General features: G+C 36.2%; 1 long non-coding RNA gene across 6 annotated transcripts in view; it reads right to left on the bottom strand.

Moving 5' to 3' along the window:
• The window catches only part of LOC121830295 (uncharacterized), a 148,579-nt gene that overhangs the window by 55,110 nt on the left and 72,153 nt on the right, over positions 1 to 21,316 (bottom strand). The window contains exon 4 of one of the 6 annotated variants that reach the window (XR_013052313.1): positions 4,786 to 4,898. The exons of the other annotated variants lie outside the window; for them this stretch is intronic. This is a non-coding gene — a long non-coding RNA (uncharacterized LOC121830295). The remainder of the gene's footprint in view (positions 1 to 4,785; positions 4,899 to 21,316) is intronic. 6 annotated transcript variants of the gene reach the window in all.

Genomic DNA, 21,316 nt, shown 5'->3' on the forward strand with positions numbered 1-21,316 from the left:
AATCTATGAGGTTGTCTCCCCTAGGTATACTCACATCCACCCACCCCTGACACACAATAAATAAATGTAGTTCTCCCCACCCAGTCCCAAATGTTCTTGGCTTAACCACCCAACCCAATATGCCATTTAAAGAGATAACTAATAGTGAAAAGCAGAGATAGATTAATTTGGTGAGACCATATTTGGAAGAAGACATAAGGAGTCCCAATGACCCCTGAAATCTGTCTTCAGGATACTGACATGTGGTGTAGGTTTACAGAGGGGATACGATGTATGCATAATGAATCAAATGTGCTAAAAGCATGATCCTACCCAAAGTTAGCCCCTCATCATCTCAGCTTCTGTCAGTATTTAACTTGTTGTTCTGCTGATTGCTGTCACAGTGTGCACCTCACAGTATTCAAATTTTCTAGGCATATTTGAGACAAAGAACAAACACTGATCCACTTTTAGAACTAAAAATGAGTTCATTCAGCAAAACATACCAGATATTGGTTTTACTTTTTTTGTATTGGTTTTGCTGAAAGAAAAAAGACAGAGGAGGAAAGTGGGGGAGGGGTGACATAGAAAGAATAAAATTGAAAAGCATCACAGTGTGGCAGTTTGAAAAAAAATGACCCACATAGCAAGTGGCACTGTTAGGAGATCTGGCTGTGTTGGAGTAGGTATGGTCTTTTGGAAGAAATGTGTCACTATGGGAGGCTGTCTTTGAGGTCTCCTATGTTCAAGCTATACCCAGTGACACTGTTCACTTCCTGCTGCCTGTCAATCAAAATGTAGAATTCTCAGCTCCTTCTCCATCACCATGTCTACCTATGTGCCACCATGTCCCATCATGACAATGATAGACTAAACCTTTGAAAAATGTAAGTCACCCAATTAAATGTTTTCATTTAATTGGTGTCTTGGTATTGCTTCACAGCAATAGATATCCTAACTAAGACCCACAGAGAAGATAAGAGCAAAGAGATGAAAGAGCAGAGATGATTGAAAAGAGAAAAATATCAAAACATATTGCTGAATAAATGATGTTGATTTTAGTAAGTATGTATACTGGCAGAGGTTAGTTTTGGGTGGATTGAAATTCTAAGATAAGAAGACAAAGTATAGAATGTACTTTTTTGCTTTGAGCTGTGGTCAAAAGTTTGAAAATCACTGCCTTAGTTTAAGTGGCACTACTGAATTTGCAAAATTATGATCATGTTTAAATTTTAGGCTCATCTATAAAAAAGCCTATTATCAAAAGCCTTTTCTTTACCAAATTAAGTTTAGAAATGTATCCATAAGGCTCATTTGAATATATCTGAAGTAAAATCCTCTAATTTGGCATGTATATGAATATGTATACTATAATATTTTATTAGCATATATTAATTAGACATAGTACTGTGTTTCATCTTGTCAATGTCATACATATACAAAGTATATATTATCATATGCACCTCCAACAGATTTTTAAAAAGAAACTTCAAGACCAATGGACTCCATTAATTTGACCTATGGTGAGAGCTTGATGGCAGAGGACATAATGAAAAGAACGAATGATTTGGGATGACCTTGAAAGACAAATCCTCCTAGAAAGTGATCCTAGGAACAGACTCCCTCTTTTTTTAATTTTATTTTATAATTTAATTTAATTTTACATATCAGCCACAGATTCCGTTGTTCTGCCCCCCCCCCAGCTTCCCTCCAGCCCACCCCCGATTCCCATCTCCTCCATGGAAAAGACTCCCCTGAGGATTGAGTTCAACTTGGTAGATTCAGTCCAGGCAGGTTTAGTCCCCTCCTCCCAGGCTGAGTCAAGTGTCCCTGTATAAGCCCCAGGTTCCAAACAGCCAGCACATGCACTGAGGACAGGTCCGGGTCCCACTGCCTGGATGCCTCCCAAACAGATCAAGCTAATCAACTGCCTCACTTATCCAGAGGGCCTGATCCAGTTGGGGGCTCCTCAGCTATTGGTTTATAGTTCATGTGTTTCCATTCATTTGGCTATTTGTCCCTGTGTATTTTCCAACCTTGGTCTCAACAATTCTTGCTAAACAGAGAATTCTCAACAGAGGAAACTCAAATGGCTGAAAGACTTTTAAGGAATTGCTTAACATCCCTAATCATTAGGGAAATGCAAATCAAAACGACTCTGAGATACCACCTTATACCTGTCAGAATGGCTAAGATCAAAAACACTGAAGACAGCTTATGCTGGAGAGGATGTGGAGCTAGGGGAACTCTCCTCCACTGCTGGTGGGAATGCAAGCTTGTACAACCACTTTGGAAATCAATATGATGCTTTCTTAGAAAATTGGGAATCAATCTCCCCCAAGATCCAGCTATACCACTCTTGGGCATATACCTAAGGTATGCTCAATCATACCACAAGGGCACTTGCTCAGCTATGTTCATATCAGCATTGTTTGTAATAGCCAGAACCTGGAGACAACCTAGATGCCCTTCAACTGAAGAATGGATAAATAAAATGGAATACTACTCAGCAGAGAAAAACAATGACATCATGAGGTTTGCAGGCAAATGGATGGATCTAGAAAAAAATCATCCTGAGTGAGGTAACCCAGACTCAGAAAGACAGACATGATATGTACTCACTCATAGGAGGAGACTCCCTCTTTTTAAACAACTTACTCTCCCAACAATGAGCCAGTATCCCATGACAACTACCTTTTATCTCTCTAAGAACAGCACCCTTAATGACCTGTTTACCTTGTTCTTAGTTCCATCAATTCAAGTTCCTTGACATATTTATACTGTCTCCTAGAATACTATTCTTTTAAATTTGAACTATTTGTGAACAATCCTGGTAATTATTGTGGTATCCCATTAGATTGGTAATTGTGCCTTGTGCATGTACAAGCAGAAATATAAGTTGTAAATAAGGCCAGCACTTTAATCTTTCATCCAAATAAAACCTAGATTCATCTTAATTTATTGTAGCTGGGTACTTTTCTCTGTCCCACAATCTTGCAGCCACTTTTAAAATAATCACTCAGAAGCTTAGTATTAATCACAAACTGTTTGGTCTATAGCTCAGGCTTATTGCTAGCTAGCTCTTACATCTTAATTTTAAATTACATCTTAATCTTAAATTAACCCATTTCCATTAATCTATATTTTTCCTCGTGGCCATGGCATTACCTGTGTTTTATCACATCTTGCTCCCTGGAGGCTCATAGTGTCTTCCTGACTCCACCTTTCTTCTCCCTGTATCTCTCTTAGATTTAATGCCTGCCTATATCCTGTGTTGCTGTAGGCCAAAACAGGTTTTTTTATTAACCAATAGTAACAACACATATTCACAGTAAACAGAAAGACCCTTCAACAGCAGTTTATATACTCAATTGAGTAGCCCTTTGTAAATATATGTCTACATCAATATACAGCATTGTTTTGATACAAGGACTCTACAGATACAGTCAAGTCAAGCCAATACAGCTGTAAATTAAAGTGAGTCTACTTTAATGTCTGGTATTTTTAATAGAAGAGCAATGTTTGCACACAAAGACAGGCCAGGTTAGTCCCACACAATGATGTAAACATAGATAAGAAATGCAATCATAAGGTCAGGTGGTTGAATTGCAGCACTTAGGAGGCAAATGCAGGTAGATTTCTGTGAGTTTGAGGCCAAAGTGAGTTGCCAGGAGAGCTAGAGTTATTACACAGAGGTACCCTGGCTCAAAAAACCAAAAACAACAATAAAAAGAAAGAAAGAAAACTATAAACTAAGGCACATGGAAGATTGCAAGAGGACATCAGAAGCTAAGGAGAGGCAGTGAAACATTCTATAATACATCCTTGTTAGAAGTCATACTGTGTTGTGGATATCGCTCTGTATAAATAAAACACTGATTGGCCAGTAGCCAGTCAGGAAGTATAGGTGGGACTAACAGAGAGGAGAATTGAGGGAATGGAAAGGCAGAGGGGGAGACCACCTGCAGCTGCCGCCAGGACAAGGAAGATGTAAGGTACCAGTAAGCCACAAGCTACATGGCAAAGTATAGATTAATAGAAATGGGCTGAATATGAATATGAATAGAGTAAGAGCTAGACAATGATAAACCTGAGCTAATGGCCAAACAGTTTAAATAATATAAGCGTCTGTATGATTATTTTATAAGTGGGCTAAGGGACTGCAGAAGCTTGGCGGGACCCAGAGAGAAAACTCCCCAGCTACAATACTGCTACTTCCAACATAAAATTTCATGCACCTAGAATTATGGGGAAACAATTTTCTTTTGTAAGAAATTCTATTAAAAGTGATTCATTACAACAGGCACAGAAATATAATATAGCTTATAAGCCTATGGGTCATATGTACCAATCAACACCCTACACTAAACTTATCTTTTTCTTACTCTGTACTATTTATCTGCTACTTCTCATGCACAACAGGAATAGCAGAACCTAAAGGAAATCACCATTTCTGACTCATCCTTCCAGAACACTGTTCTACCTGGCAACTATGAAATTACTCCCTCACATCCTTCAAGTCTTTGACTAACTAAGAATAGTTTGGATAAAATTTAAATTTACACTCATCAAATGACAAAAATTGCAGCTTTTCTAAATATACCAGTTACCAAATGTCTTCATATAATTGGCCCACCATATTGGTCAAAACATGTTAGTTGAGCAACTTTCAAAGGCTTTACATGTCATATTTAATGATGAACTCTGAATTAAAAAAATACAAGGACCAATGACTTGAGCATAATATGGGATAGGATAAGTATATTTAGAGCAGGAGTATTTAAAGCAAACAATGTACTTGCTCACAGTGATGAAGAAGTCACAGAAAATATCTCAGCAGAAGGACATGGCTGTAGGATGGCTGCATTTGGGAAGAAGCTGGGTGCCTGATGTGTTCAGAATTTGTGATACTCTTATTTCTGAAAAAGAGAGAATATAGACAGATAGTACAGCCTTGCAGCTGCTCTGCAGGTTGAGACAGGAAGATTGTCAGTTCAAGACCAACATTGAGTACCTAAATGAGATCCCGTATCAAAAGAGAAAGACAAAATGAGCTACAGCTAGAACTGGGCTGTATCTCTGTATCTCTGTGGCAGAGATGCTCTGGGCTTTATCCCTAGCACCACAGAATAAGAAAAATAGTACAGGACAGTCCCTAGAGAATATCCCTCCATGCATCTGTTGGCAACTACCAGAAACTATAGAAAGGGTGACCTTCTGTCTAGATCATTTTACTTGTAGTAAAAACTATTTAATTGTAACTTACTCTTTTTATTAATATTGTTAAGTACACATTCCATAAATGTTTTCCAATTATTATGATGAGTTTAATTTCCTAATGTGTTAGATATTGTTGAAAATGCCACTTAGAAGAAAACATTATAAAAATTTTGATCTGATAAAAGCATTCACACTACCGTTGACAAGCTTATGAAACTTGTAGAAAATAAAATGTGAGTCACAGATTAATAATGAATACAATATTGCTTTGAGAAAAAGAAATTTCTGCAGTCTTCCTGGAACAGAGACAATAATAAAGGAATTCTGAAATATTCAAAGAAATATTCAACAAAGCAGCTACAATGATAAATCAGAAGAAATATATGTTTATAATGAGGAAACTAGCAAATGACTATATCAACAAGATTTGAAAGTGGGAGACAGAGAAACAGAATTTAACAAAACAAGCTCTCTGAAAACTTGAAAGCACAGTATGATTCACCATAGGGAAGCAATTAAAACAATTGTGCAGTTTGCCTAACTCAGATCACTTTATCCTTCAATTAACTGCATGCTCTTCAAAATGATAAAATAACGATCTCAGAGTGCCCAAATAATTGAGTACTCTTAAATTACATGGAAAAAAAGATTACATTCTTTGTTCTTTTACCCTCTTGCTGAAATTGATGCAAGGCTGGTAGAAAGATGCTCACTTGACAGCTCTAAACATGTAAGCCCTCCATTAACCCAGACAGCAAGGACAGAATGCCAAGAAGATTCCAAGAGCCTAGGATTGGCTGTAAGCATGCTAAACACTGCTCCTACTGGACCACTTGTGAAAGGAAAGGCTTACACAGTTCATGGGCCATTCGTCTCTCTCTCTCTCTCTCTCTCTCTCTCTCTCTCTCTCTCTCTCTCTCTCTCTCTCTCTCTCTCTTGCTGTTGCTAGTGTACTCAGAGATGAAGATAATTAGGCACAGATTTGTTAAATTATTTCAGTTCAGAGAGACTCTCCAGGGATATGTTTTTTAGTATAACAGTGAATTTTCTTCAATTGTGAAATTGAATAAGGAATATTAATTATCTTCACCTGTGTTAATAAAATAAGTTGACTATTCATAAACCTAATATTCTTCTTTGGTCTTAAATGATATCTCTATTTTCATGGCCTATGATTTCATTATTTCTTTTTTTGTTGTTTATGAATGGCCTAAATATATAATGTGAGAAGAAACTGCTTTCTAATCTGAAAACTGCTGTTCAAGAGCAAGACTATATATTATTTCACACTCAACATTTATGAACAATCATTGAAACCTGTAAAAATGCATAAATATTGTATGGTTGTCTCAAGTATATATGTCATATATTTCTATATTACCTCAATTCCTGACCATAGTTAATATAAAAAACAGGGAATATAGAAAATATAAGTACAAAATTTATCATGTAATTAGTGTTTTCTAAGTATAACATTGTTTGCAAATATTAAAAAATGTTCCTTAAAACCTAGTACACACTGTGAATAGTAATACAGACTACAGTGGATTTCATGATAGTGAGGAATGTAGCTTCCCAGCACCCATTAACTATCTTTTTTCCATTTTCCACAGCATATGAACCTGATAAATTACAAATAAATAATAATACCATAAATGTAGAATATATAATATTTTAATAAGCCACATGAAACTTGAAAATCAAGTATACACTATTAATGATATATAAGGTAATCATCTATTTATTTAAGAAAATTTACCTGGGTTTCACTATTCCTTTTACCATTTAGTAGAACTCAAATGTTTTAAAGCTATATGTTATACTATGGATTCATGTCTGGTAGAAACATTGATGTCAAAGGTTATGAATGGTTTGTTTATGTGTAGGAAATTTTTCATCTAGTAATTAAACATTAATTTTTTATAAAATCCAAAGGTAGTTATCATCTTTGTTCCACCTTCACACTTGTAATTGTTTCTTCAAACATTAGTAAATGAAATAATGCCTTGAACATGCATTGTTATGTGATATTTTGTGTTCTGACAAATAAAACTTGCCTGGAGGTCAGAGGGTGAAGCTAGTCACTAGTTAACAATAGAGGCCAGGCAGTGGTGGCACACAACCTTAATCTCAGCACATGGGAGAAGGAAGCATGAAGATCAGGAGTTTAAGGTCACCCTGAGCTACACGAGATTGAACCAGTCTAAAAGAGAAACAGATCTGGGTGGTGGTGGTACATGCCTTTAATCTTAGCACTAGTGAGGTAGAGACAGGAATATAAAGCAATAGAGACAGAATCTCAGCCCCATTCAGTCTGAGATTTTGTAGAGGTAAGAATTCTCTAGTGGCTGCTGTTCTGCTTCTCTGATCTTTCAGCTTTCACTCCTGGTATGTAACTCTGAGTTTTTATTGTTAGGGCTAGTTAGAATCACGCTTCAATGTATTTTTTGTTTTATTAAGGACTGTAGCACTAATTTTTTGTATATTACATGTAGGCAACAAAACTGTTTCTGAGAGAGTGATATCACTGTATTTTCAGAGAGGAGGTGCAAGATAATTTCTTATTGTTGTAGCATTGAGAAGTAAGGTCTAGAGTGATGTGTTTGGTCATAGATCATGCTCTCATGAATGGGTCACTTTTATGTCTTTCATTTTCTCCAACCTGCATTAGTTACTATCATGACTGCATGTTTTATGAAACAAATCCCTAATTGTGGTTCTACTTTCCACACATGCACTTCTCTTTGCCTTCTTTCTGCTCTGAGTTGAAGCAGTAGAAGACCTCAGGTGTCTTACTATTAGACCTCCAACTAATGAACCTTGAGTCAATTATCAGGCTATTATCTTTACAAATTAATCAGGTACTTTGTAGGACAACAGAAAATAATCAGAAAGAAATGATAAAGACTGAAACTGAGATAAACCAAATAGAAAAACAATACAGATAACCAATAAATACTGTATTTAAATGATTCAATAAACTTAGGAAATCATGGACTTAGTAAAAACAGAGAAATCAACTATGATAAGATAAAGAGATTTGATATTGATACCATTTTCATGGGAAATGAATTGTTGGTGAATATAATGAACAGCTATACTACAATAGTTTATTGAACAAGATAAAAGGAAACACTTCTAAAAGAAAATAGATGAAAGGGAAGACTTCTAGAAGCAGACTATGACTAACAAGATCAAATTAGTCATCAGAAAAACACCAACACTGACAAGTTCAGGATCACATGGATTCAGGGGCAATATTTTATAAATATTTAAAGACAAATTAATACCATCACTACTCAAGCCCTTCCAAACAACTGGAACAAAAATCAGCTTGATGCTTATTCTATGAAGAACTAATTTGATGCCAATAGTCAAAAAATCTATAAGAAAAAGAAATGTATAGATCAATATCCCTGCAGGGCAAAACATTCAACACTAAAATAGTACTAAGCTGAATTTAACAGTACATTAAAAGGAATATACACAATAACCTACTAAAATTTGACTGTAGAATACAAGACTAACTCAATATTCAAAAATGTATTAGTGTCATACATTAACAAAATGAGCTTGAGAAACATTATTTAAATTGCTGTGCAAAAAAGAATTCCCAAAAGTACAAAAATCAGTACCTTTTTATAAAGAAAACAACAAATAAAGTATGAATAAAATAGCTACAACATAGTAAAGCTCATGTATAAACACCCTGTTAATATAACATTCAGCCATGAAAAACTATCACTCATTTTTTTTTCTCTAAAGATCAATAATAAAATAAGAAGAGCTACTTTTTGTTTTCATTTCTATTCAATGAAGTATTGAAATCTCCAGCAAGAACAGTTAGGCAAGAAAATTAAATAGTATCAAAGTTGAAAAGAGAAGGGTTGGAGAGACTATTCATTTTGTAAAGTACTTCTTACTCAAGCATGAGATTTCAGAGACTGAGTCCAAAAAGTCATGTGTAAAGGTTTTGTGAAGGTTCACTTCCATAACCCCAGTCCTGAGGAGGCAGAGACAAGAAGCTGCCCCAAGCTTACCTGGCCAGCAAGTCTAGTCAATAACAAAATCGAGTTTTGAAAATAAAATGGAGAACAATTGAGAAAGCCTCCTGACATCAACTGCTGACCTCCACAGCTAGTTCCTGCTGTGGGATGGTCTGTATGTCAAATTGCTCTGATTGGTCAATAAATAAAACACTGATTGGCCAGTGGCCAGGCAGGAAGTAGGTGGGACAAGGAGAGAGGAGAATTCTGGGAAGCAGAAGGCTGAGGCAGAGAGACATTGCAGCCACCGCCAGGACAAGCAGCATGTAAAGACGCCGGTAAGCCACCAGCCACGTGGCAAGGTATAGATTTATAAAAATGGGTTAATTTAAGATAAAAGAACTGTTAGTAAGAAGCCTGCCACAGCCATACAGTTTGTATGCAATATAAGTCTCTGTGTTTACTTGGTTGGGTCTGAGAGTCTGTGGGACTGGTGGGTGACAAAGATTTGTCCTGACTGTGGGCAAGGCAGGAAAACTCTAGCTACAAGTTCCCACCACACACGTGCACAAAATTTCAAAGAAAGAAATTAAAATCACCTCTATCCACAGACAACCTGATCTTTTATATAGAAAAGGCTAAGCTAGTATAGTGTAGAACTATGATCCTAGATACTCAGGAAGCTGAGAGTATTACAAGTCTAAGGACTGCCTTGACAACACACTGAGTTCAAGAAAGCCTTGAAAAACTTAAAAGAGCTTATTTCAAAATCTAAGAATGAGAAATAAAAAGGTTAAGAATGTCTCTCAGTGGTATAGTGCTTGCCTCGAATGTGTGATGATCTTGGTTCAATATTGTATGTACAACAATAAAAATGAAAGATGTATGGAGAAAGAAAGGGTAAAATATCCTATGTAAATGATTAAATCTAACAAATTCATCAAAGTTACAGAATACAAACTCAATATTGAAAACATAAAGTTGGATGGATGGGGAGGTAGGAATGTTCTGGAGGGAGTTGGGGAAAGTAGAAGATTATGATCAAAAAATATTTTAGGAAAAATTTTAGTAATTTTAAATGTCCTAAAAGAAAAGTAAGTAAATTAAATGAGCTAGAGACTTTAAAATACATTTCTCTGAAGAAAATATACATTTTCTGAAAAGATATATAACATGGCTGATAGAGAAATACACAGGAAAATCCCTAATAAGACGCCAGTTTATATGGCTTCCATGTAAAGGACAAGAGAATAGAAAATCACAAATGTTGACAAAAACATAGAAGAATTGGAAGTCCTTTGATTTACTGCTAGAACTGCAATATGACACGTCTCCTGTGGAAAATAGTGTTAAACGCTTTTTAAAAAATTTAAAGTAGAATGACCATGTGATATAGAAACTTCCACTCAGATTAATGCAGGCAAGAATTGAAAACATGGGCTTAAAGATCCAATCACACACTTATTTTCATGAGTAGTATTTGTAATAGCTAAAAGAGAAACAAATGCAGGTTGGAAAGATGGCTCAGTGTGTAAAAATGCTAGCTTTGAAACATGATGACCGCTTTTGATCTCTTGAACTCACATGGTAGATGAAAACTAAATTCTGCAAGTTGTACTCCTATCTCCACAAGTGAGCCAACACACACATATAAACAATAATTAAATAAATATAAAATAAAAAAACAAATAAACTAGTGAAGATAATGTGATTATAAACTTAAGGCAGAACATTATTAGTCTTTTTAAAAGAAGGAAGTTCATGGAGAAGAAGAGCCTTTGGGTATGGTTAATTTCAGTGAGTGGTTCTTTTTATATGCAAATTGTTTACAATAAAGTTTTTAAAAAACATATCAAAATAAAGAAACTTTGAATCTTGATCACATTATAATATAATAAACCGGTAGCTAAAAGTAAGGCAGGACTAGACAAGATACAATAAGACATGGCAAAAGCTCTCATATCTCCTATCATCATAGCAAAAGCTGGACAAGGCAACCTAATAGGAGGAGGAGTCCTAAGAGCAGGAGAAAGAGTCAGAGAGACCCCCACACCCATTGTTAGGAGTTCCACAAAACTACCAAACCAACAGCCACAATACTCACGTGGAGGACCTGGGAGCCCATGTATACCCTGCTTAGTAGTTTCAGTGGGCCATGTTCTTCTAGTGTCCTCCACCCTCTTTGACTCCTACAATCTTTCCTCCCCATCTGTTGGGGTTCTCCAAGTTCTAAGGGAAAGGACCCAATGGAGACCTCCAATTTATACTCTCTGCATAGTGTCTGGCTGGGGTCTCTGTACCTGCTCCCATCTGCTGCCCGAGGAAGCATCTCTTTGGTAGCTAGTTACATCTTTTGTTGTTCACCCTTCCAAAGCCCTGAAGGTCAGCTTCTGAAATATAAACATTAAAAGAATGTAGTTTGTATTTGCTAGTTTCTTGAAAGAATACGTCCTTAACTTAAGATACCTTGTCATAAATGTGGTGATATTGTCTTCCCCAAAATAGTGTGCACTCTAATAAACTTATCTGGGGTCAGAGAACAGAACAGCCACTAGATACAGAGGCCAGAAAATGGTGGCACATATGCCTTTAATCCTATCACTTGGGAGGCAAAGATCCATCTGGATCTCTGTGAGTTTAAAGCCACACTGGAAACAGCCAGGCATGGTGACTCACCCCTTTAATCCCAAGAAGTGAGCCTTTAATCCCAGGAAGTGAGGGCAGAAAGCAGAAAGGTATATAAGGCATGAAAACCAGGAACTAGGCTGGTTAAGTTTTTAGGCTTGGAGCAGCACAGTTCATCTGAGATTCATTCTGAATGAGGATTCAGTCTGAGAAAGCAGGATCAGCTGAGGAATTGGCAAGGTTAGGTGGCTGTAGCTTGTTCTGCTTCTCTGATCTTTTAGCATTCACCCAATACCTTGCTCCAGGTTTGTTTTTTATTAATAAGACCTTCTAAGATTCATGCTACAGTCATACATTGCAAAACTTCCTCCAGTCAGTTAAAAAGATAAAAAGTTTGTTTTCCATCTCAATAAAGCCAATTATGGGACAAGAATGATCACCCCAATTACTAGCTGAACTCAAGTCACTGTCATGTCTTCTAGCTCTAGGAAAAATAACAAGTAAATTAACTAAACGGATTATATAAGTCTTCAAGATTCTGATCCTTTCCCCCAGAAGTATATTTTCCTTATTTACTGTTCCTATCGTGCTCCTGTTTCTTGATCTGCTAGCAAGGGTTGTTAGAATTTTTTGAGAGAAACCAAACAAAACAATTTGAGTGGAAGTTTGATTTCACTCTATTTCTTCCTTTCTCTGCCCACCTCTCTACTCTCTCTCTCATAAACACACACATGTTCAGGCATGTGTAAGTATAATTCTGTGTTTTGACAGTTTTTTTTTTCTTCATATCAGTTTAAACTATCATTATATAATTTTTCATCTATTTCTTTCATCATACAAAAACCTGTGCCTTGATAAATTATTCTATTCTTTTCTACAACTGACTTTAGTTCCCACCCTCTTCGTTGATGTAATTTTTCATGTGATTACTAGTATTGTCCAGTCACAAAACTTGGTGGCGGATGAGCCCATGGACATATTACATAATAAATCAATGACAAAAGGTTCTCTATAGTAGATTGGGTTTTTTGTTTCATTTTGTTTTTGTAATTTACTATTATCAGTGAGAAATATAGATAAGAGCACTGGTTTGAAGTGTTGTGGTCACAGTTCTCCAGAAATACTATAAACAAACAATTCTATAATATGATATTATTTAACCATGCCTGGCCTATTGGGAAATATGAACTCCTAGCCTATAAAGAATTCCCACATTCCCATTCCTCTCAATGTTAATTTTTTTCCAGTAAAATGACCATTTATTTTAAGGTAACCTTTAAATAGGAGAGTAGGAACATTACAATTGTTACATAGACATGAGTTGTTGTTGTTTTTTATTTTATTTTATTTTTTATTTTACAATGCCATTCAGTTCTACATATTGGCCACGGATTCCCTTGTTCTCCCGCCTCCTGCCTCCCTCTCCTTCTCCCCATCCAACCCCCCATTCCCACCTCCTCCAGGGCAAAGCCTCCTAAGATCTACATGAACAACCTGGACATGAGTGGGAGTAATGAAGGGCGAGGGTCGAGGGAAAGAGAGCCTTTGGGAGCGGGAGATCCCAGCTGGATCAAGAACAGAGAGGGAGAACAAGGAATAGGAGACCATGGTAAATGACGACCACATGAGAAAAGGAAAAAACAAAGTGCTAGAGAGGCCCACAGAAATCCACAAAGATACCCCCACAAAAGACTGCTGGCAATGGTTGAGAGACAGCCGGAACTGACCTACTCTGGTTATGGGATGGCCAAACACCCTAATAGTTGTGCCAGAAACCCCATCCAACAACTGAGGAATCTGGATGCAGAGATCCACAGCTAGGCCCAGGGTGGAGCTCTGGGAGTCTAATTAGCGAAAAAGAGGAGGGTTTATATGAGCGAGAATTGTTGAAACCAAGGTTGGATAAGCACAGGGACAAATAGCCAAACGAATGGAAACACATGAACTATGAACCAAAGGCTGAGGGGGCCCCAACTGGATCAGGCCCTCTGAATAGGTGAGACAGTTGATTGGCTTGATCTGTTTGGGAGGCATCTAGGCAGTGGTACTGGGTCCTGTGCTCAATGCATGAGTTGGCTGTTTGAAACCTGGGACTTATGCAGGGATGCTTGGCTCAGTCTGGGAGGAGGGGACTGGACCTGCCTGGACTGAGTCTACCAGGTTAATGTTAATTTTTACTAGTTTCAGTTTATTCAAATACTATCACTCAAAGTAAGATAACCTTTATTCAATACAGTCTCTATTCTTCATAAGGGTTCCTATCTCCAGTTTCTTAAGCATTCTCTTATTTAGGTTTTCACATATAGTATATTTGACATCCTATACTGGTATTTGCTTTGCCTATGACCTTGGGCTATATGGTTCAAAGGAGGTGGTGCTTCTTCCATTGTATTTTCCCTTTTTTCTATAAATAAGGTTCTAAACCTAATGCAAACTATATAGAATAAGAATGAATATCAAGTATTATCCAGGAAAAACAAAGCAAAATAAAATAAACAAAAAATGGAAATACAACCAACAAGAACAACATCAAACAAGAAACACATGCTAAATGTCCAGAAATATCCAGATCATATGTAAAAAATATATATATATCTATTTTAGGTAAATGGCCTAGGTAAATGGCATCTAGGTAAATGGCAAATTACCTACATTACTCCAATAGTTGTCCTATCCTGAAGATTCTAACTTTAGTGTCTAAAATGTTCTTAGCTAAGATATGAGAGGATTATAACTTTAGTTATCTAGTCTTCACCCAATTAAAAACCTGAGAAAGAAAATAATATTACCTGAGTAAACACCAAGTGCAAGTGAGCAACTTCTGAAAATTGCAAGAACTGACAGACACAGCTGGTAGCCTGAAGAGTCACCTAATGTTTCTCAGCACCATTGTGGCATCCATTTTTTGGCTACAGGCCTAGAATATCTGACAGACCATTTTCAGAAGCAGGAATTTTGAAAGACCATCATACCCTGTCTTGGCAAGATTTGGTAGCAGCTTTTCATTGTCCTGCTTATCCGGAAAGGATAGCATGCATACTGTCAGCAGTTGAGGCAAAGGCAATTCTCTGCCCAGCAGGCCATTTTATGCCAAGAAGAAGACAAACTTCCAAACAGAAATGTCTAGAAGCCCAGCATTCTACTGGGATCAGATTGGTGCTGCCAGGAGCAATTGTGTCTCATGGCAACATTTAAATGCCAATTTTTGTAGGTCTATGATGTGTTTGGATATTCCCTATCCATCTAACATAAGTTTCTGTAAATCTGGAAAACCTAACTAACATAACTATAGATATGACACTCATGGTTGACTATTAATCTGTAAGTCTTATCTACCTAAGTAACCTAAGGACTAAGGCTTCACATAAACAGGGTAAACTATCTGTGAACAGATGTACAGTATAAGGATAATGATCTCAAAATGTGACAATATAAAAATATCATAAATGGAGGTAGAAATATATAGTGTGATATGTGATAACAATATTTTAAAAATATATCAATATACAAAATATCCTAAACAGAGGTAGAACATGCATACCGTATAACAAATATAATTTTAGATTTGTATCAGTATATGAAATATGGTGATATTGTGTTCCCCAATATGTTGTGCACACTAATAAACTTATCTGGGGTCAGAGAACAGAACAGCCACTAGATACAGAGGCCAGAAAGTGGTGGCACACACACCTTTAATCCTAGCATTCTGGAGGTAGAGATCCATCTGGATCTCTGTGAGTTCAAAGCCACACTGAAAACAGCCAGGCATGGTGACAAATGCCTTTAATCCTAGGAAGTGATGGCAGGAAGCAGAAAGGTATATAAAGTGAGAGGACCAGGAACTAGAGCCTGGTAAAGCTTTTAGGCTTTTGAGCAGCAGTTCAGCTGAGATCCATTTGGATGAGGACACAGAGGTTTCTAGTTTGAGGAAATGAGATCAACTGAGGAATTGGCAAGGTGAGATTAGCTGTGGCTGGTTCTGTTTCTCTCATCTTTCAGCGTTCACCCCAATACCTGGCTCCTGGGTTTGATTTTATTAATAAGACCCTTTAAGATTCATACTACAATAAAATATTTCAATAGGAGTAGGAACATGTGTACAATATGACAATTAGGTTTTGAATTTGTGTCAATATACAAATTATCTTAAATACTAATTTTAAAATAGTTTATATTTGTATCACTATACAAGAATCCATATCAGTGCAAATTATCTAAGGCTGATAGCTTGCTAAATTAGTTTACTAGTAGATACAATAACCTACTATAGTATACTATACCTATCCATTCCCCTTTTTTCTTTTCCAAAAAGCAATCCTGAGTCTAAGTTTTATTGTCCCTTCCAATCCTATAACAACTTATCCATAACTTTGAAAAAAATCAAAACTTTTGGGAGAGGGAATGTTATTATCTTAAAGTTGCTTCTTGCTGTTTAGGGAATGTCAGTATCTCTGTGGGATCCTGTAAGAAAGCTAAATAGTTAAGTCTCAATAGAATTAGCTATGATGTTTGTAACTAGTCTCAGAGTAATGGGTGAAGTTATCTGAGGTTCGGTTTATAAGTGTAATATGGGACCATCTCATTTTGGAACTGTCCTGAACAGTTTGCAGTTTAAAGCTGATCATTGAGTAGTGTTCTTGGATACAATGGTATAATTCTGGACTGGGTAGGGTCATTGTTGTGGGGCCCCATATTCCTTCTGGAGACTTCAGAGATTGCTTTTGAAAGATTTATTTTTCACTGTGGAAAACTTGAACATTATTAATATCAAAATGGATTGTTTGGGTTTAGGAAGAATTCCCAGAAATAAAGAATAAGCATGGAAAGAAATAGAATCTTGACAAAATGGTCCCTAGATTATTGGTTTTCTTCTGTCCCACACCAGTCAGCTCTTCTGATATGAGACAGAATCTCCTAACTTTTCTTTTAGCAATATGCTTGGCTTTAGAGGAGAGTGTCACATTCCAACTCCAAAGTTAGCTTGATTTATAATTGAATTGGGACCACAACTATTCTAGAGTTAAAGACATATTGATGTTAGGTATAGAGATATTACCCTGTAGAGTATATTGGTATCAATAGGTCCTTCCTTTCTGCTATAGACATCTAGGTGTTCAAGGCCTCTTGATTTCTTGAAGATGAGTGTTTCTATTATCCTGTAAAGACAAAAAACAGAACCCTGCCCTGATCCTAGTTTGATGAGTTTTCCTTACAACTTGTATAGCTGTCACATCAGTGGATGAGCTACTACTTCTCCTCATCAAGGGGTTTCTCCTGTTCAAATCAAATTTTTATTAATTTTGTTGGTATTCATAGTTTTTCTTGCAGAAACAAAAGCAAAACCCCTTCCCCAACTTGGGATGTACCTTGGCTTCCATTCCAAGGTCAACACATCTTTTAAGTAAACCAGTTGGTATAGCTCAGGAGTGTTTTGTTTTGTTTTGTTTTGTTTTTTTTTGTTTTTTTTTTTTTTGTCCTATGTCTCTCCACAGTCCCTTTGTCATCAGCATTGAGAAAATTCAAGGTTAATAAAACATTATGAAATCCATTTCTAGGGTCATTATTACCTCTTTCTGTTTACTTAGCATATTCTTTAAAGTTCAATTAGATCTTTCTATGACTGCTTGACCTGTGGGACTGTGTAATATACCTATAATATGTCTTATATTGTAATAAGCAAAAAAAACTGTTTTATTTTATTTGAGATATATGCAGGAGAATTGTCAGTCTTAATTTGTACAGGTATTCCCATGATGGTAACAACTTCTAACAGGTATATTATCACAGAATCAACCTTTTCAGAACTCATAGGTGATGCCCATTGAAATCTTGAATAGGTATCAATTTTATGGTATACATATTTTAATCTTCCAAATTCTGCAAAATGAAACACATCCATCTGCCAAATTTCATTTCTTTATATACCTTTAGGATTACTTCCTACAGGTAATGAAGTTTGATTATAGAAAGAACAAGTGGGACATTTTTTTTATAATTTGCTTGGCTTGTTGCCATGTGATGGAAAAAAAATCCCTTTTCAAACATTTGCTATTTGCAAGGTGTTTCGTATGAAATTCTGAAGCTTCTAGCACATTGACTATTAATAACTAATGAATCTCATCATTACCTTGTGCTAGAGGACCTGGCAGACCCATATGTGATCTGATGTATGTTATTTATATAGGATGTTCCCTATTTCTGATAATTTCCTGTAATTGTATAAATAGTGAAGTTAATTCTGTATTATCAGGAATAAATTCAGCAGTTTCAATATGCAAAGCAACTTCTGCATATTGAGAATCAGTAACTATATTGACAGGTTTTGCCAAGTCCCTAAGTACCATAAGAATGACATACAGTTCTGACTTTTGTACAGAATCATAAGGGCTTTTGACAACTTTACTTAAATCTCCTGATTTATATCCTGCTTTTCTTGATTTATTTGCATCAGTATAGAAGGTGGGGACTCCAGAGATTGGTTTCTGACATACAATGTGAAGAAGGGCCCATTCAGTTCTTTTTATAAATTCTATTCTCTTACTTTTGGGATAACAGTTGTTAATCTCTCTCAAAAAATTACTGCAGGCTCTTTGCCTGTATTCATTATCTTTCCATAAATAGAAACTTTCCTCATTAGTTAAAAGATACTACAATTTCTTCTGGATCCATTCCTGTCAATTGATGAAGTCTCAATTTTCCTTTTAGAATCAAATCAGAGATCTTTTCCACATATGTCTTTAACTTCTTACTTGGTTTATGTGGTAGAAACAGCCATTCCAATATCTTTCCTCTGCATCAAAATCCCTGTTGGGGAATGTCTGGGTAATATGACCAGAATGAAGTTAACTTCTGGATTCACATGATCCACATGTGCCTCTTGTATTTTCTTTTCTACTAGAGCCAATTTCTTCTGAGATTCAGCTGATAATTCTCTTGGATTATTTAAATCATGTCCCCTTTTAGGGTGTTGACTAAATTTACTAGTCCATCTTTAGGTATTCTAATGATAGTCTTAAGTTGGAAATGCTTCCTAACAATTTTTGAAAATCACTAAGAGTCTGCATTCAGCCTCTCCTGAGTTGTACCTTTTGGGATCTAATTTTTTTGTATATCTATCTTATATACTTAGTAATTAATATAATCTCTTTGTATCTTTTTGGCAGCAATTTGTAATCCCTAGCAAGGAAAACCTTTTTACTTCTTCAAGCATGTTTTCTAAAGTATCTAAATTCAGATCAGCTAATAAAATATCATCCATATAATGGTAAATTATGGATTGTGGAAATTGTGCACAAATTATTTCCAGTGATTTCTTCACAAAATGTTGGCACAGAGTGGGGCTATTTAACACTTTAACATCCCTGTGGGAGGACCTTTCACTGATATCTTTTGACGGACTGAGAATTATTATAGGTAGGTACTGTGATGACAGCTTTTTCTCTTTCTTTTTCTTACAGAGGTATGGTAAAAAAAAAGTCTTTTAAGTAAATAACCATAATAGGCCCTTCTTTTAATAATAGAGAGAGGGTAGGGACATCCCATTCTGTAGGGAGGCCATAGGCTGAATTACTTTATTAATGGATCTCAGATCTGTCAGCATTCTCCATTTACAAAATTTCTTTTTAATAACAAATACAAGAGAATTCCAAAGGCTGGTAGATTCTTCAATATGTTGAGCATTTAACTGCTCCTGAAGCAGCTGTTCTAAGGCTTGTAGTTTCTTTTGTTTCATAGGCCATTGTCCAAACCAGACAAGTTTATCAGTTAGCCATTTTAAAGATAGGGCCATTGGTACCTCTCAGAATTCAATGGTTGTTGTGCTCTGTTTATGTACAGCCTGGTGGCTGTTTATTGTAGTGTCTTATAATATTATTCTCAGATACATGAATTGGTAATTCCACTTCTGAGATTGGGGGAATTTTAATCTGGGTATTCCATTACTATAACAGATCTCAGTTCCAAAGAGTGACTGCTACATTAGCCACATATGGCTTCCATCTTCCTCTCTGTCCTTCTGGCCCGATGCATTCAACCCATCTTGTACTTTGTTTTTACCTGAGATAGGGTTCTAATCCCTAGAAATTGGACATCTACCTCTTGAAGAGGCCAATTCACATGCTATGATTTTGGTGTAATTTAGTCACATCTGTGCCTATGTCTACTAAGCCTTCTGGAATCATGTTAATAATCCATACTCTAAGGTTTAGTCTTTGTTCATTTATGGAGGTCTGCAAAAATATTCATTTTATGGTGTTTTGGGGAATTTTTGGTCCATCTATCAAAGCTGTTCTATTATCTAGTGCTGTATTGTTCTTTACATTAGTCACTGGATTATTTAATTGTCCTGGGGAAAAATTTCCTCCAGAGTGACTGGAAATGATTGGACCACATTCGATTTGTGGGGCCTGCAAATTTTTGAGGCATTTCCAATTGGTAGAGGGTTGCCTCATATGTCTCTTGTTGATCTACATTCATTGGTCCAATGTTGGCCTTTGCCACATTTTCTGCATGATCCAGAAGGTTGATGTCTCCTGTTTGTGTTATTTATAGAAGAAGCATTGCTTCTAGAAGCAACCTGTGTACAATTTCTTCTTATATGGCTTTATTTACCACAGTTAAAACATTTGGTACTTTGATGCCTCCTTCTGCCTTTGGAAATCATCTCTCCTATCCAAGCTGCATCACCATAGTTAAGAGATGCAATATTGTCTATGTATTGGATTCTTTCTTCTATGGGTGCTGATCTGATCTTTAAAGATGCAAGTATCCTTTTGCATTCTATATTAGCATTATCAAAAGCTGAAGATTGAGTTAATACTTGTCTTAATTCTTGGTCTGATATCGTCTTGTTAATAGTCTTGGTCAGTCTTCATAAAAAATCACAAAATAGTTCTTTTGTCCCCTGAAAGAAAGACATTCATATATAGCTCAGTTGGTTTCTCTGATTCTGGAACTTTTCCACAGGCATTTAAGGCTGCTGTAAGGCATATGGATAATGTATGATCATCAAAGGTCATAGTACATTTATATCAGCAAAGCAGTCCTCACCTCACCAAGAATTTGGGAGATCTCAAAACCTCTCATCTTTCCTTGCTGTTCAAGGGCCTTAGCTTCTTCTCTCATCCAGCTTTTCCATTGTAACTGTTGGCTATATTCTAACACAGCAGATATTAACTGACTCCAATCATTAGGTGTGATCCTGTTTCTAGAAGACCACATATTTAATATCTGTTTCACATATGTTGAATGTATAACATAGGTAACTACAGATGATAGTCTTTAAATTTCTCATATGAATAGGCTCCCAAATATAATCTACATATCCTTTAGGATGTTTATCATTTGCTGGCTTTTTCACAAATGGTGACAGGGTAAACATAATGCCACTTGCTCTTATCCTTTGTAAGTCATCGCTAACTCATTAAGGTAAGAGTGACTTTTGACTTCTATAGCTTTGATCTTCTACTTATTAGCACCCTTATTATCAAGTCTCACAAACTCCT

This window comes from Peromyscus maniculatus, chromosome 6 (assembly GCF_049852395.1).
Source record: "Peromyscus maniculatus bairdii isolate BWxNUB_F1_BW_parent chromosome 6, HU_Pman_BW_mat_3.1, whole genome shotgun sequence".
NCBI lineage: Eukaryota > Metazoa > Chordata > Mammalia > Rodentia > Cricetidae > Peromyscus > Peromyscus maniculatus.